The sequence below is a fragment of the Micromys minutus genome (genome assembly GCF_963924665.1).
Source record: "Micromys minutus genome assembly, chromosome: 5".
Taxonomy (NCBI): domain Eukaryota; kingdom Metazoa; phylum Chordata; class Mammalia; order Rodentia; family Muridae; genus Micromys; species Micromys minutus.
The window spans coordinates 27,790,586-27,814,115 of NC_137974.1; positions in this window are offsets into that span (position 1 = coordinate 27,790,586).

Consider the following 23,530-nt stretch of genomic DNA (forward strand, 5'->3'; position numbering starts at 1 on the left):
AAGGATCTCAAACATTAAAATTGTCCTTGGCACTGAATGCTTTTGTCTTTGGGTAAATTATACTTTAAGTAGAATTTAGGCTTCAGGAAGGAAAAGGAAAAAACAAACAAACAAAGAAATGTTGAGTCGAAAGTGAGAGTTGAGAAGGCAGAAATGTTAAATGTCATTTTTCTCTAAAAGAACTACAAGGATCTTGAATTATTATCAATATTACTTTTAAATCCATTTTTTCTCTGCTCCTGTCTTTAAGTTACTCTTCATGTGTCTTTTTCTCTTATTTCTGTTTTATTTTCCTTTTCCTCAATATTAGTCTACCTTCAATATCACTATCATTTATAAAGGTAGTCTTAGTCAGGGTTAGTATTCTTGCAAAAACCTATTATAACCAAGGAGGGAGTTGTGAAGTAAGGGTTTATTCAGCTTACACTTCCACATTGCTGTTCATCATCAAAGGAAGACAGGACAGGAAGTCACACAGGGCAGGAACTTAGAGGCAAGAGCTGATGCAGAGACCAAGGAGGGGTGCTGCTTACTGGCTTGCTTAGTTTACCTTCTTATAGAACTTAGGACTACCAGCCCAGGGATGACACCACCCACAATGGTCTGCCCCCCCTTAATCACTAATTAAGAAAATACCTTACAGCTGAATTTCATGGAGGCATTTCCTCAAGGGAGGCTTTTTGCTCCATAATAGCTCCAGCTTGTCTCAAGTTGACACACAAAACCAGCCAGTACGATGATCTTTAAAACAAAGCAATAATTTTCTAGACTGTTGTATGCTTTAGGCTTTCCAGTTTGTTAGAACATCTTTTGGGTATATACTCAAAAGTGGTATAGCTGGATCTTCAGGTAGAAATGTTCCCAATTTTATGATGAACATCCAGACTGATCTCCAGAGTGTTAGTATCAGGTTGCAATCCCACCAGCAATGGACGAGTGTTCCTATTTCTCCATGTCCTCACCAGCTTCTGTTGTCACTTTACTTTTTGATCTTAGCCATTCTGATTGGTGTGAGGTAGAATCTCTGGGTTATTTTGATTTGCATTCCCTGATGACTAAGAACTTTCAACATTTCTTTACGTGCTTCTCAGCCATCAGTGATTCCTCTGTTGAGAATTCTCTGTTTAGCTCTGTACCCCACTTTTCAATTTGGTTATTCAGTTTTTTTTTGGAGGCTACCTTCTTGTTTACATCGCCTTGCTGGAGAAGAAAATGAAGCTTTCATTTAAAGGAAGAAACAAAATAATCGCTTTAAGGACCTATGTTAAAAAGAGAGACAAATCTTATTTTAGGCAGCCTTGCATGTTTTGAGGATCCTATATTCATTCTCTCCTTTTCAAAGTGTGAAAAGACTTAAGAGTCTTCTTGTAAAGAAAATCTACAGTGAAAAAAAATCTAATGAGTCGAAAAGTGTGAATCATCTCTAGCTATCCCCTGACTTTGCCTTTATTTTATTTTTTAATTGAATTTAATTTTGTTTTACTTATTCACATTACATCCTGCTCACATCTCCGCTCCTAGTCCCTCCCTTCCACAATCCTTTCCCCACCCCCATCTCCTCTTGTCAACTGAGCTTGTGAGAGCTCCTCTGTGTATCCCCTTCCCATACCCTGGCACTGCAAGTTTCTGGAAGGCTAGGCTAGGCATTTCCTCTCCAAGGCTAGACAAGGCAGCCTACCTCTTAGAAGCTACCACAAATACAGGGAATAGCTTTTGAAATAGCCCCTGTTCCAGTTGTTCAGGACCTACATGAAGGGAAAGCTGCCAAGTTATCATGAATTTTGCAAGCAAATGTATGGAACTTGAGATATTGTCTAGGGAGGTAGCACAGTCCCCAAACAACATGCATGGTATATGCTTACTTATTAGTAGACATTGGCCATAAAATACAGGTACTGTGTTAGACTCTACAGACTCAAAGAAGCTGAACATGAAAGAAGGTCCAAGTGAGGAAGATAGAATCTCACCTAGAAGAGGAAAAAAATAGTCATAAGAGGCAGATGAAGGGAGGGAACTGGGAGGGAAAAGATATGGGGAGTGGGTTGGGTGATTCAGGATCAGGTGTGAGAAAGGACAGGAGAGATGGCAAGATGGCCATGATAATGAATGGAAATATACAACTTACAGGAGTGAGGAGGTGGAGGGCATCTCCATGATGAGAGAAAGACACAGGATAAGGGAGGTACCCAAGAGTCAGTTGGGACAACCTTATCTCTTACTCCCTACATTGGGGATATGAAACCTAAAGAGACCACTTCCTGCACCCAGACACCAACCCACCCACAAAATTTTCAACACCAAATGTCTACAATCCTGTCTACAAGTAATGCAGGCTTAGGGAGGGAGCAGAAGCTGAGGGAATGGCCAAACAATAACGGACCTAACTTGAGATTCATCCCATAGGCAATCACCAATCCCTAACGCCAATTCCTAATGATACTCTGTTATGTTTGAAGACTAAGGAATATTGTCCTCTGAGAGGTTAAACCCAGCAGCTGACTCAGACAGATGCAGACACCCACACACAAACACTGGATGGAGCTTGGGAACTCTTATAAAAGAATAGGGGGAAGAACAGTAGGTCCTGAAGGGGATAAGAATTCCACCGGAAGACCAACAGAGTTGACTAACCTAGATTCTTGGGACTTTCAGAGTCTGAACCACCAACCAAAGAAAATACATTGGTTGAATCTAGGCCTCCATGCTCATATGTTTTATTTGCTTTTAAATGTGATTTCCTGGTGAAATCAAGACATTCTAGTTTGGAAAAATGATTATGTCGTCCAGTGTAGGATGAGTAAGCCTTCTTCTGAGTGGAAGTTTTATTACATTTACCATCTCAATGTACCATATCTATGTTTTTATTTGTTTGGATTAGTTATATAGATGTACATTTCTATCTGCTATACTATTATGGTTCTTTACAAACATTTAATTTGAAATGTTGCTAAGCTCCTAAAGTTGGTGCTATCTCTGTGACATCAAATGCCAGTCTGTGTCTTTATATTATATTATCAAACATAAAACTCAATACTCTGTTCATTCTTGTCTTATTTAATTAAATTATAGAAAGTGTGGATTTCATAGATATTAATAATTTTATGTTCCACTTTCTTATGAGAATTCAGACTGAGGAGGTTTGACTGATGCATTATTTGTTATTTGTTTCATTGCTATGTCAAAGATCAAAGACAAAAACAATTTGAGGAAAAAGTATTTATTTCAACTCATATCATGTTTCAAGGGTAGGACCTATACTGTTAGAATAGTCATGGCAGCAGCAGCAAGAGGCAGCTAGTATTCCAAGGTGCACACAAAGGAAGCATAATGTGACACGTGGTTGTTCTCAACAAACTATCATTCAGTCTCAGATCCCAACCTATGAGATGGTGCCACCTACAGATAAAGTGGGTCTATCTCTCAGTCAACACCATACATATAATCATTCACAGATATGTCCAAGCTAACTTAATTTAGACATTCCCCTGTAAGCATGCCCTGTGCTTTATCTCTTAAATAAGTAGCCTAGGTTAAGCTGAGGATCAATGCTAAATATCAGTGCTGGCTTATGCATTAAAAGGCACAACGAATGAGGAGCAGCTAACACATTAATGCCAGTCTTTTCTAGTAGGTTTCCACTATCCTGTAGCATTGTTCATTTTAAATGGTTTTTCAGTAAAAAGAATTATTGTTGATCTATTATTGCTTATTTCATTGGATTCAAAATTAACCAATTAAATGATTTTACTGAGTCTTTCATAAGCTCTGAAGGTTCTGAAATGAATATTTGGATATATCTGCTGACAACCTTTCAAAATGAGATGACAGCCACCTGAAGTCAGCCCAAAGGCAGGTGAAACTCATTACAATTTTCAGGGTGAAACTTTGTAAAGCCACTGGTTATTATATAGGTCTATAAATGACTAGAAGGCATTGCTGTACCTTTCAAGAGGAAGGCATTTGCTTACATCACAGATACCTCTTGTCACAAAGAATAAAATCTAAACTTTCAGATGAATGCAAAGGATAGACTCTGATCTAGTCCGAATTTAAAATTGCCATTTACAGATCTGAGGGTCTGTGCTGTAAGACTTTAGTGATTCAATTCAACAGTATGCATCATGGTTCAGCAAGCATGACCTAGAAACAGGAAAGTGCAGTGTCTACAAGAACATTACAAGATAGGCCAAGTCATTCTGGGTGAATTTTCCCACAGTAGTGGATGTGTATATGTGTGTGTGTGTTAATTAAAATTAAAATCTGTGATAATTTTTAACTGAACAAATACTCCAGAGGATTGAAGCTAATGATAAAATGCTTATGATCTTTAACATTTTATCATGTATGGTAACTATAGCATACACAAAAATGCTTTCTGCACATATGTAGGCCTCTGTCAAGGCACTTTAACAGAAATAATGCTAACATGACATTCATTCAGTTTCAAACATGATGGAAATACATTCAAACAGTAGATCTATATAAAATAAATGTGGAAATACTAAATATACAATACCTATAAAAGAAGTAAAATGCTAAGAACAAAAATATTATAAAGTTGCATTCCCAAACCAATTCTAACTGGATGCAACTTAATTTTATTTAACTGCCCTTAGAATGAAAAAACATTTAAAAGAACAGTTTTATAGGACTAATTTTTCTCTCCAACACTCAGAAAATTTTAAATTGCCAAATACTTTTCTATGTACCTACAGGCTTGAAGCAATTGAAAGAAATAATCCCAGGGCTCAGACTCAGCAAGGCTGGTAATACCCATGGGCAGGTATCCCTGTGTGCATGCTTAAGAACTCAAAAGGTAGCTTGGAAATAAACTATAGTCAACAGGAAGCCTGTAATATGCTGTCAGAATGTTGGAGAACCAGGAAGTTTGGTAATATAACAGAGTTATGGGCATCCTTGCTGATGTCTCTCTGAATGGTCTAAATCCTAGAGCCCAAAGGCAGAAGACTCTTGGACACAACAAAGTGCCCTTTGCCTTTCTGTTTTATTTAGATACCACGGGGAATTGACAATGGTTTGTGTTTACAGTTTCCTGACACAGCTGCACATCAGTTCCATACCATTCCCACAGACACACCTCAGAACACTTCCCCAGCCATCTGAGCATTGTTTATCCCAGCCAATAAGGTACACAAAACTGCTCATCACATAGGCTATCTCAGAACTACAAAGACAGTGTGTGCAATCCCCTCTCTAGCCTTTTGGAATTCTCATTCTTAATAAGCCCAGCTCCTGCTCATATGAGATTGCCTTGGAGGAAATGTTTGAGACTTTGGAGCTTCAGATGTGTACCTCTGTACCAACACTACTTTATTGCTTTTGTTGATTATTTTATCTATGTCTGTGCTATGATTGTTGCATTTCTGAAAAAATAAAGAGACCAGAAACATAACTCAGCAGGTTAAAGGCACTTGCTGCCAACTCTGATGATTTGAGTTAGATACCCTATGTGTTTCTCATAGAGGTTCTCAGCCTATGGGTTGTGAGTCTTTTACAGGTTAAACAATACCTCCATAGGCGTCACCTATGACCCCTGGAAAACATAGATATTTACATTATGATTCATAACAGTAGCTAGATTACAGTTATGAAGAAGCTATACAAATACTTTTATAGTTGGGGATCATCGCAAGATAAGGAATTGGTTGTATTAAAGAGTTTCGGCGTTAGAAAGAGTAAGAACCACCCTGGTAGACCCATGTGACACAAAAAGAGAATTTACTTCCACAAGCTGTCCTCTAAACTTAATACGTGAGCTGTGGCACATATGAATATATACATGTACACACACAAATAAATAAATACATGTCATTTAAAAGTAAATAAATCTTTAATAAAATGTTCATATTTGATATAGGAATAACTGGGTTTGAAAGGACGCCAGGAAAATCTTGCAAATCATCTAAGATGGGATGCATTACAAATGGTAGGCAGAGGCAGTAGTATGCACAAAAGTCTGTAAGCAAAATGAGCACGGGGTTTCAAAGAGATTTCACTTCCATATGGAAAGCCAGTGCTCACTTCACCACATGTGGATTACGAACCATATGGCTATAGAATATGCTAGAAAGTGGCAGAAGTGGGGGAAGCTAAAGGCTCTCCCAGGTGCTGCTGGTATTCATCTAATAGTCATTCCTCATGTTACAAAACATCATTCAGAAAACCATTTGCAATTTAATCGTGTGCTCTTATGGTTTAGTTATCCCTAGGCACAGGAGAAAAGAAATGCCAGGTAAAGTCCTTTGTAAGGGTTTCCAGGTGGGCACATGGCTTTTTCCTAGACAGCATAAATATGAGTGTGTCATACAACCTACGCCAGGCTGGTGAAAGTCTAGCTTTATTCTTATAATAAATAATAACTTATATAGGTTACTTATAATAACTTATATAGGTTATTCATTTCACATTAACTGGGATAACCACAAACAGCATTATCATATACTAATCATCACCTGTTGACTGTGCAAAAGGCAACCCCATAGACTTGGAAGGTCGGAGCAAACTTCATTTCTGGATAAGTTATTTCAATTTGAATGAATTATTCTATTTTTCAGTAGAATCAGTAACTTCTTGGTAACAATAGATAGAATAGGTAAGAAGTATTCATTACAAACAGCAGAGAGGATAGAAAGGGGGCAGATGAAATGAATAAAACTATTCCTTTCCAATCGGCACCCTGGTCACAAAGGAGAAAATGCCTTACAAACTAGGATTCTTCTCCCTGGCGGATATAATCTTGATCATGATGAATTCAGCAAAATAAAAGCTTGGCTATGGTCCGATCTTTGCTTGGGTCACATGCAAATGCTCATTGACAAACTAGCAGAAGAGAGAGGTGGGTGTTTGGTGATATGAGTCTCAGACTAAGAATTCTCTAAATGCAAAAGAAAGGTTTATAGCTAAACATTTGTTTCACCATCCCAGTAGAGACCCATCACATCAACTTTCCACTGGTCCCCTGACCTGAAATTGGTTGTCTCACACAGATTCACTGGCTCTGTGAACGGGACATCGTCATACTCTTTCCAAGGCTAACACTATTCACACTTCTGTTCTTTCTCTTCCATGTTCTTCCAATTTGTTTATGTTGGTTTATTTAAATTTTCAAATAAATATGATGCCTTTAGCACATTATACATAAACTTTTGCCCTTGCCATCAATGCCTTAGCCGCATTATTTGTTCCTAAATTACATTCAGCGCCACATGGTTTTGTCTTAAGTTTACTCCTGTGTGATATAAATTATCCTGGCAAATTGTCATGGGCTGTTTGTAGTTGTAGAAATTGACTATGAGTGTTGAAATAGTTCCTTTATCCCAGACTCCAGCATGCTTATCTCAGTTGCAGTCTAAGATTTCCAGTCATAGGGCAGGCTGGATCTTGGCTTTGAAACATGGCTAGGAGAATAGCAAACAGCTAAGAGTATTGTGATCTGTGCTCTGAAGAACAGCTGGAATTATTCTAATCGATGCGACTGTCACCAATCCTAAAATAGAAAATGTCTGTGGTCCCGAACAAGAAGCTGGCAAATATCCTGCTCTTGACAGAAATATTTCATTTGGGAAGTCCATTCAGAATGTGTCTACTGGGCTTCCTCCGTTATGCCTGCTGGATGCTTTAAGCTGATTGGATGTTGCTTTGAAATCTGTCTGCTGCTTGTTGTTTGTTCTTTCATTTGCTATATACTTAATTATCTCGCTTATTTTAAAACTACCTCAATACTGCCATGAATAAGTCTGTGAACTGAACGTCTCAATTACTCTAGAATAGTGGTTCCCAACTAATGAGTGACACTTTCACAGGGGTGGCATACCGGATTTCAGCTATTTATATTATGATTCATAACAGTAACAAAAATACAGTTTTTCAGTGAAATAATTTTGTTTGGAGGTCACCACAAAATGAGAAATTGCATTAAAGGGCTGTAGCAATAGGAAAGCTGAGAACTACTGCTCTCTAACATCCAGTCTGAGGAGGTCAGAATGTTGTCAGTTTGTTCTCTGTTTCCTTAACGCCAGAAGAGTGATGGGCAAAATGTCAACATTCAAGAAATATAACAAATAAACAAATACATCTTACTGTCTAGAGACAAAGTATGGGGAACAAATCAGCTCTGAAATCTGATCAGTGTGCTTTATAAACCACTGGATCCTGAATGTCATTACAGTCTGTGATTTCTTTTGTCGAGTGTGTCTATGTCTGGAGAGAGCAGCATGTTCTTAAGTCTATTAGGTTCATGGTATTGATCAAGAGCTTTTTACATTCTCCTTTCCCTGGTATGAACTAATCAGCCTCTAGCAATTGAAGATTTAAGAGCTAGAAAGGAGGAATGAAATGATAGGTCAGCAGCCAAGAGTTTATACTGCTTTTGAACGAGCAGCCCCGTTTGTTTTCTAGCACCCAGAATGAGCAGATCACATCTGCCTATACTCCAGCTCTGGGGAATGGACACCCTCTTTTGGCCTCTGCAGGAACTTTCACTCAAGTATATATATATATATATATATATATATATATACATACACACACAGAAAGAGATGGGGGGGTGGAGGAGTGGGGGAGAGGAGTGGGAGAGGGACAGTTTTTAAATAAACCTTTGAATAGTTGAAACAAAGATGTCTGATATTCAAGAAATATTTTACTCGACTCTAGCACTGGCCCGATACCTTCTGAGCTTGCTTTGCAGTAAACTTGTTCTCAGGGAACAGTGGTGGTTCCTTCAGAGCACCTCTCACTGCTATGCATCTCACTTCACAGGCCATGAAATGCAGAAAAGGCTTCTAGGCATGACTAGAAATCTTTATCTTTTCATGGAATCTTTATGAAAAGTCATTTGTATGGTACTTCTGGGAAGCTTACTTGGACTGTCTTTCTAACCTTTCTGATTCAGCCTTCATGATAACTGGTTGTAGTAGCTTCACACTGAGAACCAGCTTCATTGAACCAACCAACAAACAAACAAAAAAATCAACAGACAAAACAAAACAGTATATTAGAGTGCTCACTGTCAAATACTACGCAAATGCTGTCTCTAGGGAAAATGTTAAATATCAGTGATCTGAAAATTCTTGCAATGCCTTCTGTGTCTCCAAGTTACACAGCCCCCCCCATTGGCCTTGGCCTGCCCCCTGACTCTTTGAATTGTGACAAGAATATACATAAACTCCTGCCCAGCACAAATCACATATAGGATACAATATTTGGTGGGAATAGTGAAAAATGACATTGAAATTCCCCTGGTGGCCAACTCATACTATGCAAGTAAACTCACTCTATCCTGCAAAGTGACTCCACTTCCCCATGAATCCTGCTCTCTATGCTGCCCACTAAAGATTAAAATTTTTAGCAAAACAAAGGTCATTTTTAAGAGAATCCACTCATAAAAATAGCAGTAATACCTGCTACAGCCAAATGTTTCTTCTGATATGAATGTTTATGCTTGTTCATATATGAATATATTAAATGAGTCAAGTATGGCAGGTGTGTTTGTATTTTAAGCTTAACAACACCAAAAATGCAAAGACTTTGAAGTCTGCCCTTAAGGTCATTCCTAAATATTACATACAATTGTATGAACCCCCATACATGAAAATGTCCATCTGATTCCCTTCTGTGCCTTAGATAGGATAGCCTTAGCAATTTTATACACTACTCATTTCTCTAGGCTAATGTAGTCACTTGAAATACATAAGCAATTTTGATCGGAACGAAACTATGTGAAGCATTTTGCTCTGCCAGATTCCTTCCATTAACAACAATTTATCACCAATATACTTTCTGGACCGTTCAGTCATCTCACTGTGGCTATAGGAGTTTTCTTCTCATGAAAGAAGCTGGAGTTAATGGCACAGAAAATGGCCATGACAGGTTCCACAACAGTCTTTCTAGCCTTTGATAGTACATGTTCTGTGATGAGTGTTATCATTCAAAATGATTTGGGGATGTTGTACGTTTCACATGAACTTTGAAACAATGCTGAAAGCTAAGAACAATCAATCCCTAATCATCTCACTTAAATGTGTATGACAAAAGCAGTAGATGTTAACTTGAGGGTGAGTTCAACAGCTAAAGTGTCCTTTCATACAGGATCATGACACAGAAGATTCTGCATTTGTCCTCACTCGGGATACAAGTTTGATTGACACTATGCTGCCTGATATCATTATCTAATCTTTACTTTGAATGTCAGTCATGAGCAGCAACAGACGGATGCTAACGTGTGTCAGGAGCAGCTTTGCAAATCAGCCCATAGCCCCATTTCTAGACAAGACATCATAAGAGCTGCCTTTCTTCTCCTACTTCTCAAATACTTTCAGTAATTAACATTTTTATAGCTTTAAAGTAGCACCATTTTTCTCACTGTAAATATTTAATTCCATAATGCAAATAACCAGCATTATAAGAATGGACATTTTCCTCTTCAAAGCCTCAAGAAAGTGATTAAAATTTCAATGAAATATGTCATGTAAAATTATGCATATTTCAAAAATGTGAAACTGTAAAACATATACTGTATGCAGACACGTTTCCTAAATACTCTTCTAATTTAAGGATTGTATCTATTACACAGAGAATCAAAGCTCAATCCCAAGTTGATTCTGTGGAGTAAAATTCAAAATCCTACATATTTTTAATTCTGAATAAAGTCTTAATGAAGTTCAAATGCATCAATCTTTGGTAAAATTTAAGAATTGTAAAAATTTCTTTCTGTTTTGTTATTGTTTTCCATAAATGTTCTTTTGGAGATAAAATTTAGTCATTTGTCACCTCACTTTGTGACATTCTATTTCCCTCTGGACCTTTGGTGTTGCATCAGGACCGTTATTATGGGAAAATACTCTGAAATTATTTTTACCACTATAAGGCCTTCAGTGAGATATCCCTTCTTATCCATCTCCCCCTGCATATATATATATATATATATATATATATATATATATATATATATATATATACACACACATACATAAATATATATACATACATATATACATACACATATACATATACATATACATACACCTACACCTACACATATACATATATTGACAATAAGAGCAAGAGACTCTGAAGACAAGGTCTACAGTGTCATATATATATATATATATACATATATATATATATATATACATATATATATATATACATATATATATGTGTGTGTGTGTGTGTGTGTATGTATATGTATATGTATGTATAGGGAGAGAGAGAGAGAGAGAGAGAGAGAGAGAGAGAGAGAGAAAGAGAGAGAGAGGAGAGCAATGTAATTAATGCCAGATAAAGATCAGACACAAAGTGAAACAAAATTCCCCTTGTAGCCAACTCATACCATGCAAGTAAACTCACTCTATCCTGCAAAGTGACTCATATTTTGTGACATTCTATTTCCCTCTGGACCTTTGTGGCATTCTATTTCCCTCTGGACCTTTGGTGTTGCATCAGGACCGTTATTATGGAAAAATACTCTGAAATTATTTTTACCACTATAAAGCCTTCAGTGAGATATCCCTTCTTATCCATCTCCCCCTGCATATATATATATATATATATATATATATATATATATATATATATATATATATATGTATATATATATATATATATATACACATACATAAATATATATACATACATATATACATACACATATACATATACATATACATATACATACACCTACACCTACACATATACATATATTGACAATAAGAGCAAGAGACTCTGAAGACAAGGTCTACAGTGTCATATATATATATATATGTGTGTGTGTGTGTGTGTGTATGTATATGTATATGTATGTATAGGGAGAGAGAGAGAGAGAGAGAGAGAGAGAGAGAGAGAGAGAGAGAGAGAGAGAAAGAGAGAGAGAGGAGAGCAATGTAATTAATGCCAGATAAAGATCAGACACAAAGTGAAACAAAATTCCCCTTGTGGCCAACTCATACCATGCAAGTAAACTCACTCTATCCTGCAAAGTGACTCATATTTTGTGACATTTTATTTCCCTCTGGACCTTTGTGGCATTCTATTTCCCTCTGGAACTTTGGTGTTGCATCAGGACTGTTATTATGGGAAAATTCTCTGAAATTATTTTTACCACTATAAGGCCTTCAGTGAGATATCCCTTCTTATCCATCTCCCCCTGCATATATATATATACACACATACATACATACATATATATATACATACATATACATATACATATACATATACATATACATATACATATACATATACATATACATATACATATACATATACATATACATATACATATACATATACATATACATATACATATACATATACATATACATATACATATACATATACATATACATATACATATACATATACATATACATATACATATACATATACATATACATATACATATACATATACATATACATATACATATACATATACATATACATATACATATACATTACATATACCTATACCTATACCTATACCTATACCTATACCTACACCTACCCCTACACCTACACCTTCACATATACATATACATATATTGACAATAAGAGCAAGAGACTCTTAAGACAAGGTCTACAGTCTCTCTCTCTCTCCATATATATATATATGGAGAGAGAGAGAGAGAGAGAGAGAGAGAGAGAGAGAGAGAGAGAGAGAGAGAAGAGCAATGTAATTAATGCCAGATAAAGATCAGAACTTGTCAGTAATTTAGACATTTATTCCAGGCAACTTTTACCATATTTTATTTTCACAAAGAACATTCCTTTCCAAAATGAAAACTTGTGCCACGAGACATCTAGAACTGGCTACTCCTTGAGCTTCTGATAGCCAGCAGCACAGGAAAGAGCACTGCAGAAGATCTACCTATGAAACTTCAAACACAGACCATATGCAGATACAAGAAGTTGCCCAAGTCATCATGCATTTAAAGAGTGTATCTATTATGGTTTCACAGGAAATCAAAAACCATGCTGCTTGTTTTCTCAAGAGGGTACTTAATGAGGAGGTTGAATGCATATTAAAAGGTTCATGAGTCTCAGGGGAAAGGCAACTCTTAATTTGAGAGGAAAAGGAAAGTTAAAACTTAGAAATATAAATATATCCCATGGAGGGATAAAGGCGAGAGAATGCATTGGCTGCCTTCAGGTAGTCAAAACATTCACAGACACCGAGACTCAGAGCCACTCCCAGCAAAGCTCAGACAGAATACACTGTAGACCTTCTGTCCTTGTCTGCAGAGTCTCTTGCTCTTATTGTCAAGAAAATAAAAGCCAACTTTCACCTGTATCTTAAGCCTTTGTATGGCTGGACCCTTGCTGGGATTAAACATAAATATTTCAACAAAACTCTGGAAAGTTTAGTCTCCAGTCTTCAGACACAAGGAGGTATCATGAACGGGGATGGTTCTGGATCTTACCGGAACACATCTCATCCAAAAGCTCATTAGTATGATTTCTAAGATCACAGTGTATCTTTAAAGACCCAGAATACATATGTTTGTCTCAAATTTGGCTGACACTATTTCCCTTTGAAATTTAGTTGGATGTCCCAATTATACACACACACACACACACACACACACACACACACACACACACACACACACTCACACCTTCTAAATTAATGCTTCTAAAGATGACAACCTTGCCAGAAATATACTCTTAGATAATGGCTTAAAGCTGTTTTCATAACTAAGCTAAGGGTAGCAAACCTATTACCTCTCCAGTTTTACTTGCTTGTGTTATAAAAGAAGTAGAATGAATTATAAAAGTTGGCCAGCACTTTCCTAGTGCCAAGCCACATTAACACAGCTCCCCTTCCCTTGGATCATATGTATATAGAAGATGATTAATGTGTTTTCAATCTGGTTAGAAAGTTTTGCATAACCAAAGTCCTTGTCATTTTTATTGAATCATTCATGAAACTGATTTAAATTTGCAGAAGATTCTCTCCATCTTCAAAGACTAATTTAGTTATCTGAGGATGAACTTTATGTGGTTTTCAAATTATATTATCTGCCTCTATTTTAATTAGTTTTGGGTTTATATAATCTTAGGTAGTTTCCAGCAATGTTATTCTCAGTGGCTATGGAGTTCAGAAACTTAGGCATCAAATTTTCATTTTTATCACTTGATTTTTAACTCCAGAGTCCTTATAAAATATCTGTCTTAAATTATACCTATACCTTAATCTCTAAATCACTACCATGCCAAAGCAGAACTATATCTTAATGTTACTTTATTCTTCAGCACATAAAAAATTAAAATGATAGTAAGATATCACTATGCATCTATTAGAATGACAAATTTTAAAATCTTACATTACATATTGTCAATAATATAAAAAACATTGGTAATTTTATAAATATAAATTGCTAAACTATTGGCAGTTGACAGTTGTTAAAATATTCAATATATGCCCATCAGATAGCCCAACAATTTTCTTTATTAAATATTTACTGAAGATGAATGAAAGCAATTACTCAATAGAGATTCATGCATAATTATAAAACTGTATTTGTAATAGCAAAAACATAAAATAAACAACAAATGTCAAACCTCATTTTAGAAATCATACTAATGAGCTTTTGAATGAGATGTGTTCTCATAAATGATTAAATAAATGAAATAAACTATTAAGCATTCACCTTGGCAAATGGATGTTAAGGTAGTTATGCTCAGTGACGAGATCTAAACAAAATAAATAGCATTGAGAGGTTTGATTTATACATAATCCTAGAAAATATATGGTAACTATATAAAAAGGAAACATACAGGGATTGCTTTAGGATAAAGGAGTTGGACAGTCAAAAGAAGCATGTTGGGGTTTGGGATTTAGAAAAAGTTGCAGAGGTAGGTATTATATAATAGGCAAGTACTCATGCATGAAATTCCTGAAGAATAAGGTAAAAGATAAGCATAGCCCTGGCTTAATTAGATTTTCTGTCTTGGGGTTTGTATTACTTACTTTTCTGTGGCTGTGATAAACCACCTTGACCTATGAGATTGATAGAAGAAAAAGTTTATGTGGGCTTATGATTCAAGGAGCATTATTCTATAACTGTGGGCATTGCTAGCAGGCTGGCAGATATGGTGGCTGGGACAAAAATCTGGGAGCTCACATCTTCAATGGCAATGGAAAAGACAATGCAAAGAGAACAATCTAGAAACTAAGCAATGCCAGCGAGTTATTTACTATAAAGCCAGAATTCTTAAACCACTTCAAATATCAACAACAACTTGGGATCAAGAGTTCAGTGGCCTGACCCTTTGTGAGATATTTCTCATTCAAATCATAACACCACACATCTGGTACCAATTTTTGTTGCAGCTTACTTTCGGTAGTTGTGATCAAACATTATGACTACAATCTGGGAAGAAAAGGGTTTTAATTTCATTTTAAAGCTCCTAGATTACAATCTGTCAGTAAGAGATTCTAAGGCAGGAACTCAAGTAGACACAGAGGAACTCTAGTAGGCACAGAAGCAGGGACTATGAAGGAAAGTAGCTTACTGGCTGGGTAATTTCAGTTACTATTCTTATATTCCACAAAACCACCTATTGTGAAGTAGCAACATCTATAGTGGGCAGAACCCTCTCACATCAATCAAAGAGTCAAGAAAATGCAGCAAAGGCATGCTAATACACAAGGAAACCATACTCTTTCTTCAGTTGAAGTTCCATCCCTTCAGGTGCCTCTAATCTGTGTCATCTTGACAAAAACTAACCAGCATTTGGTTTTTTAAGAAGTTCAATCAAGTTAAACAGGGCTACAGCTAAATCAAAAGTAGCAGGAGTATCCTCTTTCAGGCTGGCTAGGTACATTGCTGATGGCAAATTATCTTGTTTTCTTTCCATGGGATTTTTTACATGAATTTGCATCTGTGTCATGTACACAATTCAACTGAAGGAAAAAAAGAAAGAAGAAATTATGTCTTTTAATTAATCGTCTTGCAATGATTAAGTCTTGTGCCATGCCATTACTTCACCCTTCCTGTTGTCCAGAGACCAGCCCTGCTGAAAAATGTGGGGAAACTACACAACTCACAGGAATTCCCTGTTTGATTTCCTGTCGTAATTGCTTTCAATGATAAACAGTGACATGAAACTGTGAATTAGTAAATTAAATAAACCCTCTTCTTCCCTTTTGGTCATGATGTTTCATTACAGTGATAGTAACCCTTACTAAAATATGCTCTTTGCCTAATAATTGATGTGTTTCTGAAAAAAATTAGATCTAATATATGAAAAGAATTAATATATGCTTTTTGCCAAAAAATGATGTGTTACAGAAAAAAATTAAATCTAAGATATGAAAAGAATCAGAAGTTGAATCAGTCTCTTCAGAACTCTTTGACCTCCAGGATCTTTACTGAAGGGTTTAAACATTATGTGTTGCATTATTGAGACAGAAAAAGATTCATTTCAACTTTAAGATAGAAAGAAATAACAGAAAGCCTCCTTGGTTTCTTATACTAAATATTAATTCAGAGTCACATAAAACATGTAAAGTAATAGTCTAAAATATGGTTTTAAAACAAATCATATCACTACACTATATGAGTATAGATAAAATGAAATATTAACCTCAGTTTTATTTCTTGTACATAATGTGAACAATAAACTAAGCAAAAAAGAAAAATACTTCTTTAAAAAGGATGCTGAAAGCTCTTTGTCGCAGCTCCCAGCTCCCACAGGCACTTCCTGAGAACATAACTAGGCAATATGGCCAGGAGATCAGACAGGAGATCTTTACTCTCTCTCTCTTTCGCTTCAATTCCCGCCCCCAAGCCTCAACCCCAGGTTTGTAGCAGACCATCTGCTATGACCTCTCCTTCCTCTCTGAACCTATGTCCAGAGGTCTAAAAAGATCCTTAATGGACAGCAAGCTTTCCTCCCTGCAATGCAAATTTCAACTCTCTAACTCTTTCTAACCCATCCCCTTTCTTTGCTGTCAGCTCCTAATACCCAGAAAGAAGCTCCACTTTAGACCCCAGTGGCCAAAACTGGCAGGATCTCAGAAGCAATCTTTATCTTGTAACCCACAGCTACAGACTCTCCTGAGCACCGGAGAGTTTAAAATAAAACAAAGAACTGAACATAAACCCACAAAACACAAGACCAAATACCAACATCTAGAATTACAGTCATCTCAAATCCAGATGCCTTAGTGCCAGTGTAAAAACAGATAAATGGTAGCCAGAACATGTTACCCCACTAGAGCCCAACAACCCTACTACAGCAGCTATTGGAAAATGCAATGTAGCTGTCCACAAGACAAGAACTTCAAATTAGCTAGTATAAATATGTTCAAGGATCTTAAAGAGCTTGTGAATACATTGATTAATGAAATATGTGTGTCTCTGCACCTATGCGAACGCTTGTGGTTTTCCTGTGGCTCATTTTTTCCTATGTATTTGTTTTGTCCTATTCCAAATGTTTTATTTTGTTTATCTCTTAATTTACGTTTTTATTATTGAGATGCCTGTTTGTTTTCTGAGATTCAAAGAGCATACCTTCTGATTGGATGGGAGGGATTGGGATGTCAGGGGAGTTAGAAGAGGGAAAGCTGTGGTCAGAATATACTGAATGAAAATTTCTGTTTTTAAATGAAAGAAAGAATAAAGCAGATTGAAGAGAATTTTAATTTAGTAACGTGATTTAATCTTTGTATTTCTTAGTTTATATTTCAGTCATGAGCATTTTAAAGGTTTTCATGCTCAAAGTTAGTCATTCAGTTTTAAAGGAAAGCCTTTCTCTTCTTTGCAATTAATTTTGTTATGACAAGCTTCTGCTTTCACAAACACATACTCAGACATGCTAAAACTGATTGGAAATATACCAGGTCATCAAAGTTCTTCATCCAGGGAGGTGGAAGTGGTTCAGGTTCAACAGGACCTATTGATATTTCACAGGACCAGAGTTTGGTTCCCAGCACCCAGGAAGCTCACAATAGCCCATAATGCAAGGGTATCTGGTGCTCTCTTTTGGATTTGTTGGCAATTATTCTCATATGTACATACCACCAAAAGGCAGACTTGCCTACACACAATTAAAAATAAACCTCCAAACCCTATTCACTACAATATGCAGAATGTAAGTATATAGACTGTGAACCTCATGCTGGGGAAGGTGTGGAGCAAGCTTAATACTTCTCCATTGCTGGTGGGAGTGGAAATTTGTACAGCCACTGTGAAATATGGCTGTTCATAAAAAATAATGGAATCTGTCAACCTCAAGACCCAGCTACACCAGTTTTTTGGCATATATCCAAAGGATGCTTCTTTAACACAAGGACACTTTCTCAACTGGATTCATAGCAGCATTATTTGTAATAGCTAAAAATGGAAAACAACCTAGATATCCCTCAATCAAAGAATTATTTTTAAAAAGTGCATTAACACAATAGAGTATAACTCAACTGTTAAAAATATCACATAATAAAATGTGCGGGCAAATGGATGGAACTAGAAACAATCATCCCGAGTGAGGTAACCCAGACTCACAAAAGCAAACATTGTATGCAATCACTTGTAAGTGGATGTTAGCTTTTAGGTAAAGGATTGTCGTGCCAAAATCAATCTATAGATGCACAGAAGCTAAGTAACAAGGATGGTTCAAGGCGAAGGCTGGGGGAGATGCATGGATCTCCATAAGAAGGTGAAATAGAATACATTAAGTAGGTGGACTGAGATGAGTGAGGATGAGAATTAAGAGTACCAGAAGGAACAGGAGGAGGGAGAAGGATAGGATACTGAGAAGGTCAACTGAAAATTGGGTCCACTTGGAGTCAAGATTTCCTAGTACAGTGGAAACTCCTTGGAATCTATGAGGTAACCCGAGTAAAGACTCCTAGTACTTGAGGATAAAGAGCCAGAATTGGTCAGCTTTTATATCTAGGCAAGTTTTCCAATGGAGAAACTTGGAAACCAACCAAGCCACAGAACTTTCTATGTATTATTTGTCCTACCTGAAAGATTTGCTATCCCACAGTCAAAACTCTGACCCATAATTGTTCCTGTCTGAAAGCACTGTAGGGACGGAAATGGAGATGAGTTTGTGGAAAAGGAGGTCCAGTGATCCAAAGTGAGATATATTTCAATGGGAGGTCCCAAAGCCTGACACTATTACTGAGGCTCTGGAATGCTCACAAAAAGGGGACTTATCATGAAGCCCCTGAAAGACCCAACAATCAGCTGAAAGATTCAGATGCAGATACACCCAACCAGTGGAAAGAATTTGCTGACACCTGTGGTTGAATTAGGGAAAAGCTGGAGAAAGCTGAGTAGGAAGGTGACCCTGTAGGAGGACCAGCAGTCTCAACTAATCGGGACACCAGAGCTCTCTTAAGACACTGGATCAGCAACCAAGCAACATACACCAGATAATATGAGGTCTCCAACACATATACAGCAGAGGACAACTATTATTCATTTCATGGTATGATAGCTTCTTACTAGAACTAAAGCTATAAGAAGCTTAAGGAAAAGCACTTTGCTATATAACTTCTGTTATCCTAAACATAATTCTCAGGGCAGTGTTTTCAACCAGTGTTCATGAAAGCCACTGGGCGCTGCTTCTTTGCTAAATGTAACTTCAGAGGCAAACAGAAGACTAAATGCCTCTAAGAAGTATCTACACGGAGAAGCTCTACACAGCCTGCTGTCCACATTGCCACAGAAAGGGAAGAGTCTGGGAGAGCAATTTTTATGCTTTCACAGAACCAAAAACAGGCCAGGCTCACTTTTGAGTTACTACAGTGTCGGTTTTAGTCCCTTTGCAGTAAAGTGTTTTTTAAGATCAACATGTTTTGAGTGTAAGTGGTGAACACTGTGAATAGTGTTTAAAGTATGACTGAACATACTTTTCCTTACTGAAAGCAAAGAAAGGAAGGGGGGAAGAAATACCGAGAAAACCATGAAAGATTGACATATTGTGAAAGCATCAATCAGACCAAGTTATACAGTGAGATGTATCATTCCTCAAGCAGAATGTAAAAGCATTTATGAAGATTTTGTCAGGGTTGTTTGGGTTAGACAAGGCAAATGTGGAGCAGCTAAATCTCTGTTTTAGGTATATGGCAAGAATGCATAAAATTGAAACTTACTATAATTTACTTTTGTTCATGGTGAACAGAATAAAATAAAATAACATTAAATTAAGTCAGAGGCAATTTAGGTTAGACATAAAATCTTCTGTGGTCTCAAAATAACAAGAGAGCATATGCCCTCCGGTGAAACACTCAAAACTCTGGCTTTGATGATAAACAGGATAAAGCAGGAAGAATAAAAAATCAAAACAAAACAGAAGAGAAAGAGGAGAATGAGGAGAAGGAGGAAGAGGTTGTATTCCTTGTTCTGAGCTAAAACTGTCATCCATATCAACTATGTTAATCATCATTTCTACCCATTATTCTTTTCAGTTGTCTTTTACAAAGGAGATTCTTGATCTAAACCATAAGATTTATAAACGATTTCAAAGAAAGAGCTGAAAATAGATTGAACTGAGCTTAGAATAGACCATGCAGGATTCATGATGTCTCATATGTGGTATAGCTCAATGCCTAATAATCTGAGTTCTCATATGTAGTAAACACAGGAAGACAATTATATGTGCAGAACTGGATCGTAAAATCATGCATTCTTGAGTGGAGTCAATGTAATATTGGGGCAGAAAATGAGGTTACTAAGCATGAATCAAGCTTAATGGAGACTTGGATCATTGTTGATGGCACATATATATAAAAATATGAGGACAGTAAAACATTGTTAACACTAGGAGACAGGGCAGAAAAAAATACTTTATAATTTTTTTCTGTTTTCCCAACCATAAGTAACTATGGATACATATACAAATATTGCTGTAGCTTCAACGTTAAGACTCTAAGATGATCTACAGAAAGAGGCGTGGTAAGCATGGAAGGGCTATAAAAGTATAGCCAAAACAGCAACGAAGGGTCCAGAACTGCAGGTTTCAAAGGGAAGAACAGATTAACCCAAAGTACAGTCTCTGCAAGAAATGAGGCAATTCATTCCATGGCCCTAGGAGAAGTACATGGTTGAAGGGAGAGTGAGTGGCTTCAAATAGGGCAGAGCTGGCTGATTTTTTACATCAAATGGATAGGTCATTGTTGGTACCTAAGCAACCAAAGTGATAGACATGTTTACTACTGTAAGGTTGACAGGATGTCTATTGTTTGTAGAAATTATTCAACAAAGGTCTTGACCCAAAATGAGGCAGAGGTAGGCAATGGCTTTCGTTCTCATGCAAGTAAATGAGACCCTCTTTCTCTTCTTCTCTTTTCTCTCCTCTCTTCCCCTTCCTCTATATTGTCAAATCTTACGATAGAGTTTTTTTTTCCCCCTTGAGAGACACTTCAGAAAATTTCACAACTTTTTGTATATTCCTCCTCTGTTCATTTCTGCTCCTCATTTAAACAAGTTCTTTGAAAATCAGAGCTTGGCATTGTTCTTGTCTTGCTGAAAAGAATCTTCCCTCCCACAATTGTTCTTCCCTTACAAATGCTGATTGTGATTTCTCAAAAGACATTTTATTAAATGTGTCTTTTCATAGCTTTTTACAGATTCAAAAACAAAAATAACATGATTTGATATAATAATTTCAGAAGAAAGGCATTTAGAAAGTTTGACTCACAGGAAGGTAGAAGGCCAAATTCTTAACTTTATTAGACACTTGCTAGGCATATTATTTTTTTTCAATTGAATATCATTGATCAGGGAAAAGTAACAATTGCCCTGAATCTCTCTGTCTACAAACCATTAATCCACTTCATTTTAAATCATTTTTTAGTTCACATCGCAAATGGGAATAATTCTCTGTGCTTAAAGAAAGTAAAAGTTTATCTTCAACAACAAAACCATAAACATTCTCCTGTAAAACTCTGGATAGTGTGAGAATAGGCTGCAGGCAGCACATCCAAAAGTCCAGTAGCCAAGCAACACCTGGTTCTTTTTAAAGAACCCTTCTAAATTTCCATAAAGAATGTAGTTCTCTAAATCATCTGTGGCCACAGTCTCTGTATTCTGGTATTCAGTAAGATTAGGTATAACCTGATGTTACTGGGTTTTACTATTAAGCAATGGGCAACCATCTGCCATCAAAATAGGTGAAATATCAAATAATAAACAGATATTTAGAATATGCACTTCTATTTAAAAATGTCTAGTAACACACAAACACACACACACACAAATACACACACACACAAACACACATACAGGGTGGGGACAGAGGCATAGACCTACAGATGAAGCAGGGGCTGCTTCCACTTGTTTGGCTCACTCCTTTTAGATTTCAAAGCTAAAATAGGCTCAAGCACAGACAGGCAAACAAGCAGTATGATGTTGTTTCAACAGTCTGTTTTTATTGTCATTTCTCCTCTAGATTCTCATACAAAGACAAAAGAAAAATGGTAAAACAGCTAAGAAGTGTCTCCTAGAAGTCAGCTCTACTATTCTCCATTGGATGCACAATCTTATCATTGAAAAAAAGATGTAACCTAGACCCTTTCTCAGGTTCTTTCTCTGGTTTCTGAACATCATAAAGTCTTGTGATGTCGTATGTTACAGGGTAAAACTTTAGGGCCACATTTTTTCCCCACATTAGCATTTAAGTGCCTCTAATTCTGGTCACAGCAGAATCACTTCAATGACGAGCTCAGTGTCTCTCAGCACATCCGTTTACAGCATTGAGTTCAAGTGTTTCAAAACACCTTCAAAAACGTGTCTTATATAACTTGGGATTCTTGCAAATGTTTGGCTTAGTCCATTGCTCACTGCAGAAGCTCAGCAATCCTGTGCAGAACAAACAGAAAGACACAGATAAGGGACATCGATCCACTGTACATGGGCATGAATCTTACTTTTCTTAAACTAAAAGAATTGTGCTTATTTGTATTTGGAGGACAGAAGTCACCTAGTAAGTAATACTTTCTTCAATACTTGTTGGGACCAAGTGGAGAGACCAAGGAAATAGATAAATCATGTCAGTGGCCTGGATGTGTACAAAGGACACCTTTACCACTGCGCCCTCAAGTTGGGCAGACTTACCAGAGGCCTATTTCAGGAAGACAAAAAGTTTAATAAACCAGTTTCAATTTTGACAAGGATTGATGATGATTCTTTCTAAATCAATACATCTTAGTTAGGGTTTTATTGCTATGAAGAGACTCCATGACCACAGCAACTCTTACAAAAAAAAACATTTAACCTGGGGCTGGCTCACAGATTCAGAAGCTTAGTCCATTTTCATCATGATGGAAAAAATGGCAGCCTGTGGGTGGACATAGTGCTGGAGAGGTAGCTACTAGTTCTACATCTGGATCAGTAAGCAACAGAGAAAGTGACATTTGGCATAGCTTGAGGATTTTAAACCTCAATCTCCCAAATGGCACACTTCCTCCAACAAGGCCACACTTACCCCATCAAGGTCCTAACTTAGAACTGTGTCATTCTGCATGAGCCTGGAGGGGGCCATTTTCATTCAAACCA